Here is a 15,869-nt window from a genome sequence, read left to right on the forward strand (position 1 = left end):
TGGTGCAACAGGAAAGCATGAAAGGGCCTGTTGCAGCTGTAGCAGGCCCCACAGGGCCTTTCAGAGAGCATGCTGGGACTCCTCCTAGGGTGTGATGTCACATGCAGCATGCATGACATCATGCATGTGCCCCAGGCACCCACAATGTTGGGTGGAATCCAGTACGCCTGATGGTAAGGCAAGATTAGGATTTGGACTATGGTTTAGGTACATGGACTATGGAGTGGCCACCTGCCTGCCTGCCTTCTTCTCACCCCTGCAACTGGATTCAGAAATAGCCAGTGCAAGGGAGGACTTTCAAAGGACTAATTCAGGGATTCCAGCCAGAGGAATCCGCCATGGATGAACTGAAACAGAACAGAAGCAATACTGCAACAAATATGGGAAATGGTGCTTTCTTACATCCCTTTTGAAGAAGCGAGCCCCTCTCCTCCACCTGGGACTTCACCCCTCTGTATTGTATCTCCCTCTTCCACTATTTAGCTGTTCTAAGGTGACTCGGGTTCCCAGGCCTGGGTCTGCAGACAAATGTCAGCTCCTTAGGTGAGGCTCTAGGCAAGTTATATCCAGTCATATTTGCTTCATTAACCCTGATTATTGTAGGGGTGCACTAAGCAGATCATTCCATCCCATTTCAGTCTCGCTGGCACTCAAGCATAGATGTCTTCCACCCCCTTGTACTTATCTTCTGCACATTAGGATCATATTTTTAACATAAAATGCATAATTTTTGAGGCTTTTAGATGCATTCACCACTAAAATACACTTTTTGTATGCATCTTTTACATGAAATGTGTGTTTTCTTTGGACCCTGGAATTGCATTGCAAAATCTGTGGAAGTGCTTAATCCAACTGGGAGCTGATGAGAATAATCTAATAATAATTTAATAATATATCTAATAATAATCTAATATAATCTATTTATAATCTAACAAATCTAAACTAATCTAATAATAAATAAATAAATATGAAATGCAAAGAAGTTGGGGGGTTCCAGAGTGGGTCAGTCCACTGTGAAAACAGAACAAACAAATCCCCCCCCCCCATCTCTATATTATAGCACTTTCCAAGAAGAGTAGCTCTGCCCTCTACTGGTATGGTCAATCATGGCACCCTTTCTGAGCCTAACTGGTAAACCAGGAATCGCCGTCTGGCCTGATGGAGGGCTATACAGACATTTGGGGGTGTAGTTGTCTACGTCACATGCATCCATTAACACCTTTGTGACTCAAAACTGCACCCAGACTACCCAGGTGATTCCACAAAACATTCCCTTGATAGCGCATCACTGAAGCTTTCCATCACGAGAGCTATCGATCTGCTTCAAAATACTCACTTTGATAATGTCATAAAAAGCATCTCACACATCATTCTTGGGATTTTTTTTTGTTCCTCCAGTAATGTATTTTATTAATATTAACTGCTAGCTGAGAGTGACAAAAATTTGATCAACCTCAAACTTTTAATGTATTCCAATTAGCAGATGGATGTGACATTATTATGTCGAAGTCAATCATGCTCCCAAGTGCTTTGCTGCTTTTAAAGAACACTTTGGCTTTGCTGAGCTGAGAAAATGGTGTAAAGCTTTTATTAAGGGGGAGAAGGGGGGGAACCCTGTGAGGGTGATTAATTATTTCAATCACATTCCACTTTGCTTCATTTTTTGGCAATGCATATTTAAAAAATTATTCATTCATACACAAATGCATGGATGCAGCCAAAGAGAAATTTTTGATTGGCTTTGGGTTCTCATACTATGTTCATTGATATAATGTGATATATACATTCCAGTTGTAAAAATTGTAAGGCAAAGAGAACTGTTGCTTTATACCTGTGGTTCTCAAACATTTTTATCTGGGCCACCTTGAATCTTCCTGCCACCCTCTCCTGCCACACCAGTGTGATGCGACACAGCCTTTGAGAACCTCTGCTCTGCGTTGCATCTGTTGATGGTTGAAACTGTCCATTTTTGTTTTCTTCATCTTCCAATTTTCAGTTTTCCATATTTGCACATCAGTTTGCATTATTTTTTAAAGTACCTTCATGAAAATTCTCCAGCACTTTAGAGTTAATGTATCCTAATACAGTGGTACCTTGGTTTGCATATGTCTTGGTTTGCATATATTTTGGATTACAAACATGTCAAAATGGAAGTGCGTGTCCTGGTTTGCAACCTTCTTTTGGATTACAACCCATTTTTATTTTATTTTTTTTGGATTACGAACAAATATTTTTTGGAGGCCTCATTGGCGAAAGTGTGCCTTGGGTTACAACCTGTTTTGGTTTACAAATGGACCTCCGGAATGGATTATGGTTGTAAACCAAGGGACCCCTTTATACACATTGCTGTATGCCGTATCACCTAGTACTCCTGTTTTTGTAAAGAATTTTTTGATAAGATAACATTTTAAATGATTTTTGCGTGCTAATTTATGCTTATGCACACCTTACCCTAATATATCTGTTTCTGTATAAATTACTTGGCTAATAACTACACTGCAAAATCCAGAGAAATGTCACTTTTGAAGGATGACTGTATTTCCTTTCTCATATTGTTTGGCAAAGCATGAATTACGTAGGTTTGCCTTTAAATGTGAACTGAACTGAATACCACACCACCCCTCAATAATTTGTATGAGTGTACTCTGCACAAAAGTGATTGTGATGTAGCCCTTGCATCTCACTAGTCTTGAATACCAGTTTTAACAGGATTTTGATTAAGGCACTCACATGAGGGAGGAGAGTGAATTTGTGCCCTGTGCCACATCCAAGTTGCTAGCTTCTCTGCCTATGGAGGCTCTTTGTGCAATTTAGAACCCAGATCTTCAAGGTTTCTAAATTATGTAGGAAGCCTACCCAAATACAGAAGGCTCCCTGGAGCCAAGGAGAGTTTGTTATCTCTCATCTCTCATGCAGTGGGAATCTTTTGTAGGAAGAGAGATGAATAGAGCATGGGAGACTTTCTCTAACCAGTCTGAGAACTGGAGCATGTGCAGTTTCCTGCAAATTTTAGTTCATCACATGTTCCACCATGTCACTTATGTGTGCATTGATAAACCACTACCAAAAGAAATCATCAAAGCTAGAGTTTATTTTCAAGTGACGATGTGAAAAGCAATCACATGAGCATGAGGCAATATATGAAACCCTAGAGAGATTAAGAGACGCATGATATTTGTGCTGAGCACATTACCATATAAAAGCACTCCTATCCTTATATTCTAGGAGGAGCCATCATTTATGTGGGGCTGGTTCCTTATCCCCACTCCTTTAGGCTAGAATAAGTAGGGCTGCATATAAACCATACATTTAAAGTGTATGGCTTCCCACAAAGAATCCTAGGAACTGCAGTGTATCCATCACAGAGCTAAAAGTCCCAGAACCTCTAAACTACAGTTCCCAGGGTTCTTTGGACAAAGTAATGTGCTTTCAATGCATGTTGTGTATGCACCTTGCATCCATTGAAAATTCCCACCACCACCACCCTGTCCCAATGATGTATTCCAGACTATCTTGATGGTTGAATTTAAGGACTCTTGGGAAAGGCAGCCTCCTACAGTAAATTGCACTGAAGGGTTCTCAATGGAACAGACAAGATGAAAAGGATTTTCACATTCCAAACAAAAAGAACTGAAGAGGCCTTCTGCAATGGCAGTGTCTGATGTAGTTTAAACCCAGTCTGAAATATTTACTACAGAGAATGCTTAATAGTGGACCAAACAAATATTTGGAGAAAGGGAGGGCCACATAATGAATGCTAAAAAATATTTAGCAATGTGCCATAACATAAACAGGCGGGGATAAATGAAGCAAAGCCATTCTGAGCCATCATGCACTCATTAAAATGAATGATTCACTAATTACTTGTGCTACGCTAGGTTGGTACCATGACCTGTGGGATACATGGGGCAAGTGGATGTTTTTGCAGCCAACAACATGCTGTGCAACATCCATAGAGCTATGTGCACAGAAATTAAACTCATTCAAAAGCATATTTGCCAGTTATTTTTCATCCTCAGTATCCACTGTGTGCAATATCGGTGATCATATGTGAAGTTAAATGTATGTCTTCAGTACAGATTATACAGGAACATGGGATGCTTTCTTATACAGAGTCAGACCAGTGGCCCATCTAATTCAATATTGTCTATACTGACTGGGAATTCTCCAGGATTTCAGACACGGGTTTATTCCATCCCTACCTGAAGACACTGGACACTGAAACTGGCACATTCTCCATTCAAAGCAGATGTTTTGCCACTTTGCTGTGGTCCTTCTTGGCTTGTTGGCTTGTACTGCCTGGACTGGTTGTGCAGGTCCAGGAGAGCTTGGAGAGCCTTAGCAAGTCAGGGTGGAAAATGCTGGATTTTATGGACATTGCATGGCAGCTTCATATGTTAGGTGATGGAGTCACCACTTGATGGTGGCATATGAATTCCCCCTCAGTGTCAAGGCTGGTCCAGAGGCAGGACGTGAGTGTCAGGGGCTGCATAAAAGCACAACAGGACAAAAACAACCACTTTAATGCTCAGTCAGAGTCTGAACCACACAGGTAGCCATTTCTAGCCCTAGGCCTGGCCAGGAGAATTCAATGACCAGCCTCAGTGGGCAGGATCAGCTCACAGTCTGCAACTTTTTGCACCACCAAAAATATATTCCAAGAGATAATTATCATAACTCATCACTAAGGATGGGGGAATCTGTTAATCTCAGTTTCTGATTTCTCCAGTCTTGAGTTCAATTCTTCTTATTTCAACATTGGTTTGCAGGTTTAAAAAAGTTCTCATGAAAATTCATCAGCATTTTAGTGTAATTTCCTCCTAATATACAAATGTATGCATGAAGTTTGTTATACACATTTTTGCGATTCTAATATAATGCATTTTTGTATGTTTTTTCCACCAATATATATGCTTTTTTGTACACCAGGCTTGAATCTATGTATTTCTGTACAGATTACTCAGCTGAATAACCGAATTTCAAAATTCAGAGGAGTGTAAATTTTGAAAGATGACTTCAGAATTGAATTTCTCCCTCAATCCTAATTCAAAGCAGCACTAGTCGTAACTCAGCATATGGAGCCACCACACAGAGAACAGAAGATGCCTGGTACTGCCAGCAGTTCCAGACACTTGTCACCCACCTTTTAAGCAACAAACTATGACTTTTAACCAAGATCCCTAGTTGAAATTTTGTTGTACATCCAATTGCCTGAATGTCACCAAAGCAAAGGTCAGCAATGTGGCGCCTTCCCAATTTTCTGGAATACAACTCCCACCATCCCCCTGCTGTTGTCCTTGCCAGCTGAGGCTGATAGACCGTGCAGCCCACAACATCTGGAGGGCACTGCATTGCACAAGAGGGACAAGCTTGTGAACAAATGGAATCCAAATTACCTCTCACTATTCTATAAACTAACAGATGTCTGAAAAACAAACACAAAAAAACACACCTCAAAGCCAGCTTTTGTTAGCCTCTCTTTTAGATTTCTCCCAATTCCCAAACTAAAACTTAAGGAAACCAAGCTCTGAACAAGCTGTGATAATGCCCTTAACAATCTCAAATGCATGCCACCTTCTTTTCAAATTGGTTTGTACAAGGAAAGGGATTTACCAGCACCATCCAGGTGGTTTGAATCATCAGTATTCAGAAGAAGCACATCCTGAATCAACTCCAGATGTAACTAGAGGGCATGAGTATAACAACAGCATTTATGTGAATTTACTTCACCAGAGGCTTAACACACGCACAAGCACACACACCAAGAGGTATCGGGGAATCAAACCCTCCTCTGAAAATGAGATTAGGCAAGTATGCTTCTATATGATTAGACATGGAAATGTCCTAGGTGCCCTTCCTCTTAGGAAGGAGAAGAAATGCTAGCTGTATGCCCTGGAGTAGTGATGCAATTCCACACATTGTGTCATCTAGGTTCACAGCAGTTCAAAACACAAGAACACATCAACATGATCACAAGCTGGAAGAGGAGAATGTGATGCTTTTGAATGAAAAATACATTATGACTATGGGGGACTGCAGTCAATATATTTCAAAACAATTGGACTCTGTGTGGCCAGAATATACCTCATACACGGCCCAGAACCTACTGCACATAAAGCACAGTACTTGACTGGATAGACAGGACAGAAGCAGCTGAATATGGAAATGTGGCAGTTTCACAGTCTGGGGGTGCCATCACTGGAGGTAAGTGCAGCCAGCCCAAGACATTTTGGCACCCAAGGCGAATCACAAAACAGTGTCCTACCACCTCACCAGGGAAGAAGAGATGAATAAAGATCTACATTAGGAACAAGGATAAAATACAGATCTACATCGGGATCTGATGCCCCAGTGGATCCTGCCACGCTGAAGTGTTACAATGAGTATACAAAGCCCTTGGGACCAGTCTACCAGGGAGATCACCTTTCCCTATGTCTGATGCATGATGCAACAGCAAAAAAAGCTAATGCATGAACAGAAGTATCGTGTCCAGATCAAGGGAAGTAATAGCACTCTATTCTGCCTTGGTATGGTGACATAGCATGGCATAGCGTGAGGGAGGCCACGGAGCAGTTGCCCCGGGTGCAGAATTGTTGGTGGCACAAATTTTCAGCACCTGATGTGGCCTCAACACAGTTGCGTGCTTCTGTTGCTGGGCTCCATTGAAAACAGCTTCTCCATGAGAACCAGGAAGTGGCCATTTTCAGACGACAGAACAACTCATCTTTGTGGCTGCAATCTTCTCGGTGACGCAAACACTGTTAGGTACAGTGGTACCTCGGGTTAAGAACTTAATTCATTCTGGAGGTCCGTTCTTAACCTGAAACTGTTCTTAACCTGAGGTACTACTTTAGCTAATGGGGCCTCCCACTGCCGCCACGCTGCTGCTGTGCAATTTCTGTTCTCATCCTGAAGCAAAATTCTTAACCTGAAGTACTACTTCTGGGTTAGCGGAGTCTGTAACCTGAAGCACCTGTAACCTGAAGCGCCTGTAACCCGAGGTATCACTGTAGTTGAATGCCTGTGCATACTCTATCTGTTTCCCTCCCTCAGGTCTGCACGGCTCTGAGCACTGGCAACCCACGCTATGCCACTGCCTTGGTCAGATTACACATGGAGCACTGAGTCCAATTCTGGGCACCACAATTTAATAAAAATATTGACAAGCTGGAATGGGGTGACCAAGATGATCAAGGGTCTGGAAACCAAGCCAGCTGAGAGAATTTGACCATGTCCAGCTTGCAAAAGAGGAGACTGAGAGGAGATATGATAGCCATCTTCAAATGTCTTAAGGGCTTTTACATGGAAGGTAGAGCAAGCTTTTTCTCGAACCAATGGCTTCAAGTTACAAGAAAGGCGATTGCGACTAAAGTTCAGGAAGAACTTTTTGACAGCAAGAGCTGTTTGATAGTAGAACAGACTCCCTTTGGAGGCTGTGGACTCCCCTTTTAAAGCAGAGGTTGGATGGCCGTATGTCAGGGATGCTTTAGCTGAGATACCTGCATTGCAGGGGGCTGGACTAGATGACCCACTGGGTCCCTTCCAACTCTACAATTCTATTATTTTATGATTTTGTTTGTTCCCAGTCAATCTCTTCAAATGACAAGAACTACCATTGTTACAGTTTCCACATAATACTTATTCTTCATTTGTATGAAATTGATATATTGGTGTGGCAGAACATACACTTTGGAACTCCCTGATATCAGACAGCCACCTTCCCTGTACTTTTTTGGTGTCTGCGAAAAATATTTTTGTTTCTGCAAGCTGACTCAGATATGTAGACTGTTGACATTTGATCTGTTTTAGTTTATTTTTAATGTTTTAAATAGCTGGTGTTAATTGTTCTCACTGATAATTTTATTGTTTTACTCTTCTTGTAAATTACTTTAAAGGGGTTTAATTATACAAACAAACAAACAAACATGCAAAAAAAAATCCTTCTTCAGCTCCAGGTCCTTTTCAAAGGATCATCAGCTCATGTCCAAGGGGCAGTGAGTGGAGGTCTAGATGCTTCCTGGATGTTATGGGAAGACCCCAAGGGCACCATTGCACCCACAGACTCCACGTTCTGACAGGCAGTGATCAGCTGCCACACACAGGCATCCACAATCCAATCTGTTTTGTTATTTTTTTCCTTAAAAAGATTTCTACATGCTCTGAGCCTTTGGCATATATCTGAATAGATCTATTAGACAACAGAGCTGAATGAATCCTGTGTATTCAGAAATGACTGGTGATGTCCTGGCCTTTCGTGAATTCCACCACAATTAATGGGCCAAGGTGTTTGTTGGAAATTAGATACATACTTGGATATCATGCTCTGTCAGGCCCTCTCTAAAGAATCTCTGGTTAGCAATATTCTCTATTCTCAGTATACACATTACTATCCTCTGTTCGAGTTCACTAATAGGATGCTTCCTGTTTAATTTTCTGGGTAATAAAAGCATTTAAAGCATATTAATGTAGTCAGACTTAATTCACTCCATCTTTTTCTCCCCCTACTCATTCTTTGCAATCATTTTTTCCCCAGTGTTCTTCTAGTAGTTCGCTATTATTTTGTAAATGAATGAGTTCATTACATTTAGTTTCAGATTTAATTGTTCCTTATTGGAAATGTCAGCTTTCACAGTTCATTAATGAGGGTTCACAGGATTTTTTTTAAAAAAAAAACAACACAGAAAAAACAGTGAGGGAGGTGTAAACATTGTCAGAGATGTGTGAAAGGCAATTAGGAAGCTGTAGTGAAGGTTATATGATTATAAGCACCATCTAAAACTCAAGTTGCTTCTGCATCATGGATACAATCATGCAAATTTTAGATTCAGGTAGGTAGCCGTGTTGGTCTGACGCAGTTGCAATAAATAAAAAAATTGTCCAGTACTACCTTAGACACCAACTAAGTTTGTTCTGGGTATAAGCTTTCGTGTGTATGCACTTCTTCAGATACACTGAAACAGAAGTCACCAGACCCTTATATATAGTGGGAGGGTCGGGTGGGATATTTCTCAGAAGGGTAGTAGGAGATGGGTGATTGACTCAATGGGTATGGTAAACCTGTTGACGACTGTTCACGACTGCAATTAGTCCTACAGGAAAAAGCAAGGGATAGTATGCAGATGACCAAAAATAGCTTTAGCATATGTAATGAGACAAGAATCCAATATCTCTGTTAAGACCAGGTTTCTCCATAGCTTTCAGTTTAGTAATAAGTTGTAATTCAGAAACTTCTCTTTCAAGTCTATTTCTGAAATTGTTTTGTAATAAGACAACTGCTTTGAGATCCTGTATTGAATGTCCTGGGAGATTTGCAAATACACAAATTTTAGGTCAGATTTATAGGTAGATGGAGTATTGGGAGTACAGATTGGATTCCTTTGAGGTAGAGACTCAGTCTAAACCTCCCAGGGCTCAAGTTTCATGAAAAGAGATATACAAAGATACAGCGAGGCAGAGACGAGGGGCCAGGTTCAACTAAACAATTGCACTAGTGTGAGTCAATGCAACAAGTGCCACTTGTGCAATGGGACTCCCCACTCTGCTCCTCTCCTTGTACTTCCCAGGCCTTTCCTCCAAATCACCTCAGGGTGGGGGTAGCGAGAAACCCCAGAGCAGTGTGTGTCAGAGGAGAGGGGAGGTAATTCCATTTGGGAAGCTGAAATGCTTGTGCTGTACAAACAAATAGTCTGACACTAAATTACACCTGAGGAGCTGTAGTCAACTACCGTAAGTTTTACATAGTGCGGACCCCCTGAAATTAATGGAATCAAAATAGCCACACCTATACTTCCAATGAAATTACTCTGAGCTGGACTACCATTAAATATTACTTATTATTTTTTATTTCTATTCCACTTCTCATTACCTAGGTCTCAAAGTGGCTTACAGAAGCAAAATAATAATTACAAAATGAATTACACCTCAACAATTTAAACCCTCCGAAAAAATGCAAAACCCCAGAGATACATTCATGATGAAAAGCCCTCCTGTAACAAAATGGTTTTCAACAGGCACCTGAAACTCAGCAAGGATGGTACCTGTCTGAGTTGGGCCAACAACACAGAAGGAATGACTTCTTGTTGACATTAGTTATGCTTCTGGTCCAACAGTAATAAAGCTTCTCCACATGGTCCCTGAATACAGCCCAAGGAGCTTGCAGCAATAGGTCTGCAAGCCTTAAAATTCAAAGTGTTTAGAAGAGAGATGACACTTCCAGAAGGAGGGATAATATAGAGAAAAGAATGCTAATCCAGTATATTCAGTAGTGCACCAAAACCTGTCCTCTAATGTCCCAGTTTTCTTTCTATTTTTTCTGCTTCATTTGCAGGACGTGAACATTGTTAGAATTCCTGATCTATGATTGCAGTCATGGGATTGTTGTCTATCACATGATGGTGTATGTTTTCATTCCACAGAGTGGGAAGTGACGGAGACAGGATGTTTGTGTTACTTTGTTCCATGAAGTGGGACTATGTCCTTTGTTCTTTTTCTCTTTGCTGTCTGATGCTAGAGAGAGAAGGAGCCAAGTTGCAGTGCTCCGTGTGTGTTTATATGTACGTAATTAAAGTAGATTAGCCAAAATGCTGAGTTGCTGAGGTATGTTACGCAAGTTGCGCTAACTCTGCGGATCCCTAAGTGTGCCGGTGTCTGTTGGCATCAGTCACTGTGATGTTCGGGCAGAAGAAAGCTTTTGAAGCTCCCGAACGATTGACCAGGAGGGAGGGAACATGCCAGTCGGGCATGTGTCTCTGCCAAGGTCCTACCCGAGTGTAGGCTGAGCTCCTGACAAACATATATTTAGAATTTCATTTATCTTACTGTTACTAGGTGGCTGAGGGGGATGTGCTCATTTTTCTTTCCATTCTCCAGCTGCAGCAGAGGCACCAACTTGGGTCCCAGACTGTGGGTGCCCAGCATATGTGTGACATGACATTATGGCATCACTTGCACCATCATGTGCGCTTGACAAGACGTTATGATGTCACTCACGCATCATGTGTGTACGATGCTGGGTCCTGTGTTCGGCCGCCACCCACTGCCGCCGCCTTAACTCTGCTAGGTCTCTGCTGCTGCCATGGCGACTGGGCCAGGGCCTCCGTCTCGGCTGTAGGGCCTCTGTTGGGGCCCACTGCGGCCATGGAGGTTCTTCCAGATGTTCTCCCAGCTTCTGTGGTGTGCCTGCAGCCGTGGTGGACGTCAGTGGAGGTTGCTGCAGAAGCATCAGAGGTGTGGGCAGCGGAAGAGTTTGCCTGGTTGCCGCAGTGGCAGTGGGAATGGGGAGGGCAGGAGACTGAGTGCACATCTTGGAAGGAGGCCTCTTCTGCTCCTTCAACATTACAGTGGACGCTCGGGTTGCAAATGTGATCCATGCAGGAAGCACGTCTGCAACCCGCAGCGCCCGCAACCCACAGTGCTGTGTCTGCGCACCCAGGGTTGCGATTCAGCACTTCTGCACATGCGCAAAGTGTGATTTAGTGCTTATGCACAAGTGCTGAAACCCGGAAGTAACCCGTTCTGATACTTCCGGGTTCGGCACGATGTGCAACCCGAAATTGCGCAACCCGAAGCATCTATAATCCGAGGTATGACTGTACTGGCTTGATCCAGCAGGCTCTTATTATATTTTGTTTGTGATCATCCAGGTAATGTGATGTGCAATGAGTAACAGTTGTACAATTAAGAGGTTGTAAGTGGGGTGGATGGGACGCAGGTGGCGCTGTGGGTTAAAGCCTCAGCGCCTAGGACTTGCCGATCGAAAGGTCGGCGGTTCGAATCCCTGCGGCGGGGTGCGCTCCCGCTGCTCGGTCCCAGCGCCTGCCAACCTAGCAGCTCGAAAGCACCTCCGGGTGCAAGTAGATAAATAGGGACCGGGAAGGTAAACGGCGTTTCCGTGTGCGGCTCTGGCTCTGGCTCTGGCTCTGGCCAGAGCAGCGATGTCACGCTGGCCACGTGACCTGGAAGTGTCTCCGGACAGCGCTGGCCCCTGGACTCTTAAGTGAGATGGGCGCACAACCCCAGAGTCTGTCAAGACTGGCCCGTACGGGCAGGGGTACCTTTACCTTTACCTATCTTAGGCCTATGTGTTTTTTTAATAGTTTTGTGGATATTTAAAGTGTTTTATTGACAATTATCTTAGGCCTATGTGCCTTTTAATAGTTTTGTGGATTTTAGATGTGTTTTATAAATAATTTTATTGTGTACACTGCTTATTGAGGGTTATTATTAATCAGCATGCTAATCTTTCTAAATAAAAATAAACGTAACCATGGGCAGCCTCTCTGGGGTCAAGATATACTCTATTCTGTTCTTTTGTAAGATTCCTGCTTACAAAAAGCTCGAGTCAATTAATACGGTATTCAGAACTGCATCTCTAAGCATGCCCCAAATCAGTTAATGGCGTCAGCTGCCTAGTCTGATGCATGCTGACTACACAGGTGCAAAACGGCATATAATCTCAGAACTCATCTTGTTTTTAATTGTGGCTGTAGCAATAATTATGGAACCACGGGGTTCAACTAACAATAAAAATGAATATTTTGAGTATGGGAAATTCATATCACATGCCAGTTAATTTCAAAATGTGTCAGCATTGCTAGTTTGAAATCTAATACAGTTGTACCTTCGACCCCTAACACCCTGGAACTCGAACTTTTTGGCTCCCGAATGCCACAAAACCAGAAGTGATAGCTCTGGTTTGTGAACGTTCTTTTGGAACCCGAACATCCGACAGGGCTTCCTTGGCTTCTGATTGGCTGCAGGAGCTTCCTACAGCCAATCAAAAGCTATGGTTGGGTTTTTGAACATTTTGGAAGTTGAACAGACTTCTGGAACGGATTCCGTTTGACTTCCAAGGTATGACTGTATGTGAATGTAATATACTTCAAACAATCCAACTTTATTTGGAGAATTTGCTACACTTCTCCTTTTTGTTCACAATGCTGTGTCATAAAAAGTAGGTTGATATAATACAAAAAAAGTGATCCTGAAAGGGTGTGGCACACCACCCTGGTATGGCAGGGAGATTCAAGGACAATCAAAGAAACATTTAAACATTTCAGGATAGCATAGCACAGCATGGCATCAAAACAATTTTTAAATTGCAGCCTATTGATAAATATCTTTTCAAAATCAAGCACTGTTAGGAGATATTTCTTTTTGTTTCACAATGCATTTCTTAACAATTTAAAAACAAATAGCATGAGCCAAGTTTATATTCTGTGCCATGAGCAAGTTTTTATTCTGAAAGTGTTGCCAGAGGAAAAATGTTTGAGAACCACTGGTCCAAAGCAAGCCCACAGCAGAGAATTAAAAGCAAACAGCAGAAAATTCTGTTCATCTCTACTTATCATGCCCGTAATGTTGGTGTGGACTATGTAGAATTTAATGGTGGTCACTCTGCTGTCATGGAAATGATGATCAGATATTTGGTGAAATAATGAGATGGCTAATTATCACACTTGACTTTAATCTTTCCCTTCCCTGGATTCTTGGAGAGAGTGTTGTGCACATCTCATCAAAATACCGTGCTAGTTACTTGAAAGGTCAAAAGACTCTTGTATTATGGGTTGTAATTGCAGGTAATATATTGAATAAAATTATTCCAACATCATCTTAACTCAGTGCCCCGGTGTTGCTATTAACCTGATTATTTTGAGTCTGTGTTGTGATTACAAATAGCTCTAAGGGATGCTCCCAAAATTCTACTCATTCAGATATATCCCCATATTTCAGAATTTTAAATTGACAGGTCTTGCTTTTGAAGAGCTACCCATGTTTTGGAATGAAATCCTCTTTTGCTTGGCTCTCCCCCCCCCCCCGTTTTTTTTTTAGGGGCGGGGGTTGGGGGATGCATGTTTGATATCCTTATGGCTAGAACATGATGCGCCCAAGTTCTACCATGTGCAAGAAGGCATGTGCTCATTAGTAGAACACAGCACAAATATAACCATGATGCAATTGTACACATGAACATGTCTAAATTGCTTCTTTGCAATGTTTTGAATACACATATTTTTAATATAGAAGAAAAGAGATGGATAAAAATACACTCAAGAAAGTGAAACACTATAGCAAACTATTTACTATGCATTTATTTGTAGTACTTAATTATGCTCCTTTCAGAGCAAAGTCATCCCGAGGCAGCGTCCAAAAGCTGGTTAGTTTCATAGAAATTCAAGATAATGTAACTTCATACACATAGCAGAGGTTCTCAGTTGGAGCTCTCTTGACACGGTGAAGCGGTGTCTAAGTGCCTCTGTTTCTTCCTCTGATGTCCTATGTGTGCTCCTGGTCCAGTATAAATTTCAAAAGCTCTCGTAAGCCTAGGGAAGAAAACTCTGCCAATTTTTGTTCTCTTGCTTTCTCATTTTTCCAGTCTTAAATTCAGTTCTCTAGATTTTGCAACAATGTTCTATTTTTCAAAAAAACTTTGTGAAAATTCATAAGCGTTTTCATGTGTATTTCTGGTATGTAGTTTTGACAAATGCACATCTTTTGCAAGCAATTTCCACTAACATACTGAATGTTTGTATATTATTTTACTAACATCATCATTTTTATGCACACTTTCCCCTAAAATATGCATTTTTGTAAATAGTCAGTTGGAGAATAATTTGCATTGCAGATTATTATGTCTATATAACTGACAGTGCAAAATGTGGCTAATTGCAAATTTTGAAAGAAACCCATTTTTCAGTTCGCATATCGTTCTTGAAAGTGCAAATCTGATAGATGTAGCTTTCAGTGTGTAGTGAACTGAATTTCTTCCCCATACCTATCTAAGACCTATTTACATTATATTAAGATGTATTAGGGGGAAATGCTTGCAAAAAAATGCATATTAGGCAAATTCCATACAGAATGTGTATATTAGGAGAAGGGTCTTCTGATATGCTGATGATTTCTTAAGAGGACTTTTTTAAAAGGCTAGCTAGGGCAGAAACGTAGAGAACCAAACTTAATATCCATTCATGCCTAATCACTACCATTGATTCCACCGTAGTACACCACTGCTATTCATTCCTTATGCAGGAAAGCTTCATGCTTGATTCCACCTTGAGTTGTTCAACAAATTCTTTCAGTGATGTGTGAGAAAGCACTGATGTCTTTGTTTCTGCTTGTTTGTCCTTATTTTAAATAGGAAAGTTGAAATCCCACCCCTAGCTCCCGGCTGCCAAGACTATTTACAACTTCCATTAACTTGGTAGTAGATAGTGCACATAAATCTCTTTGGCTTAAAGAATCATTGAAGTGATCAACAAAGGTGGTCATTAGGTTGGCTTTTAGGAAAAGAGGGAAGCTAATGAGGAATGTGTTGTGTTAGCTAACACTTTTAGCCGGTAAATGACAGGAGCAAGGAACATGCCTTTTGGCAGGTGAAGTAATAACCACAGATGCAAAGCTGGTATTTCAGAAACTACTTAAGCTGCAGATACTGTACGCCCTTAGATTCATTTTATTGTAATCAGATGGGGTTACATCTGAGTAGAGGATTGCTCTATGTGACATGAGTGGTCCTCTGATCAAGACTGCTTCTCTGGCCACTTTCCACTACAGTCATACTTCGGAAGCCGAACAGAATCCGTCCTGGAAGTCCATTCGACTTCCAAAATATTCGACTTCTAAAGCATGGCTTCTGATTGGCTGCAGGAAGCTGCAGGAGGCTGCAGGAAGAAGCCGCAGAAGCCCCGTTGGACATTCAGCTTCCAAAAGAACGTTTGAAAACTGGAACACTCACTTCCAGTTTTTGATCATTCAGGAGCCGGAACGTTCGACTCCCAAGGCGTTTGGAGCCAAGGTACGACAGTACATTTAAACTAGAGCCCTGTGCAAGTTGCATCAAGTGCGCCAGAGTGAGGATGAGCATTTTA

The sequence above is a fragment of the Podarcis cretensis genome (genome assembly GCF_951804945.1).
Source record: "Podarcis cretensis genome assembly, chromosome: 15".
NCBI lineage: Eukaryota > Metazoa > Chordata > Lepidosauria > Squamata > Lacertidae > Podarcis > Podarcis cretensis.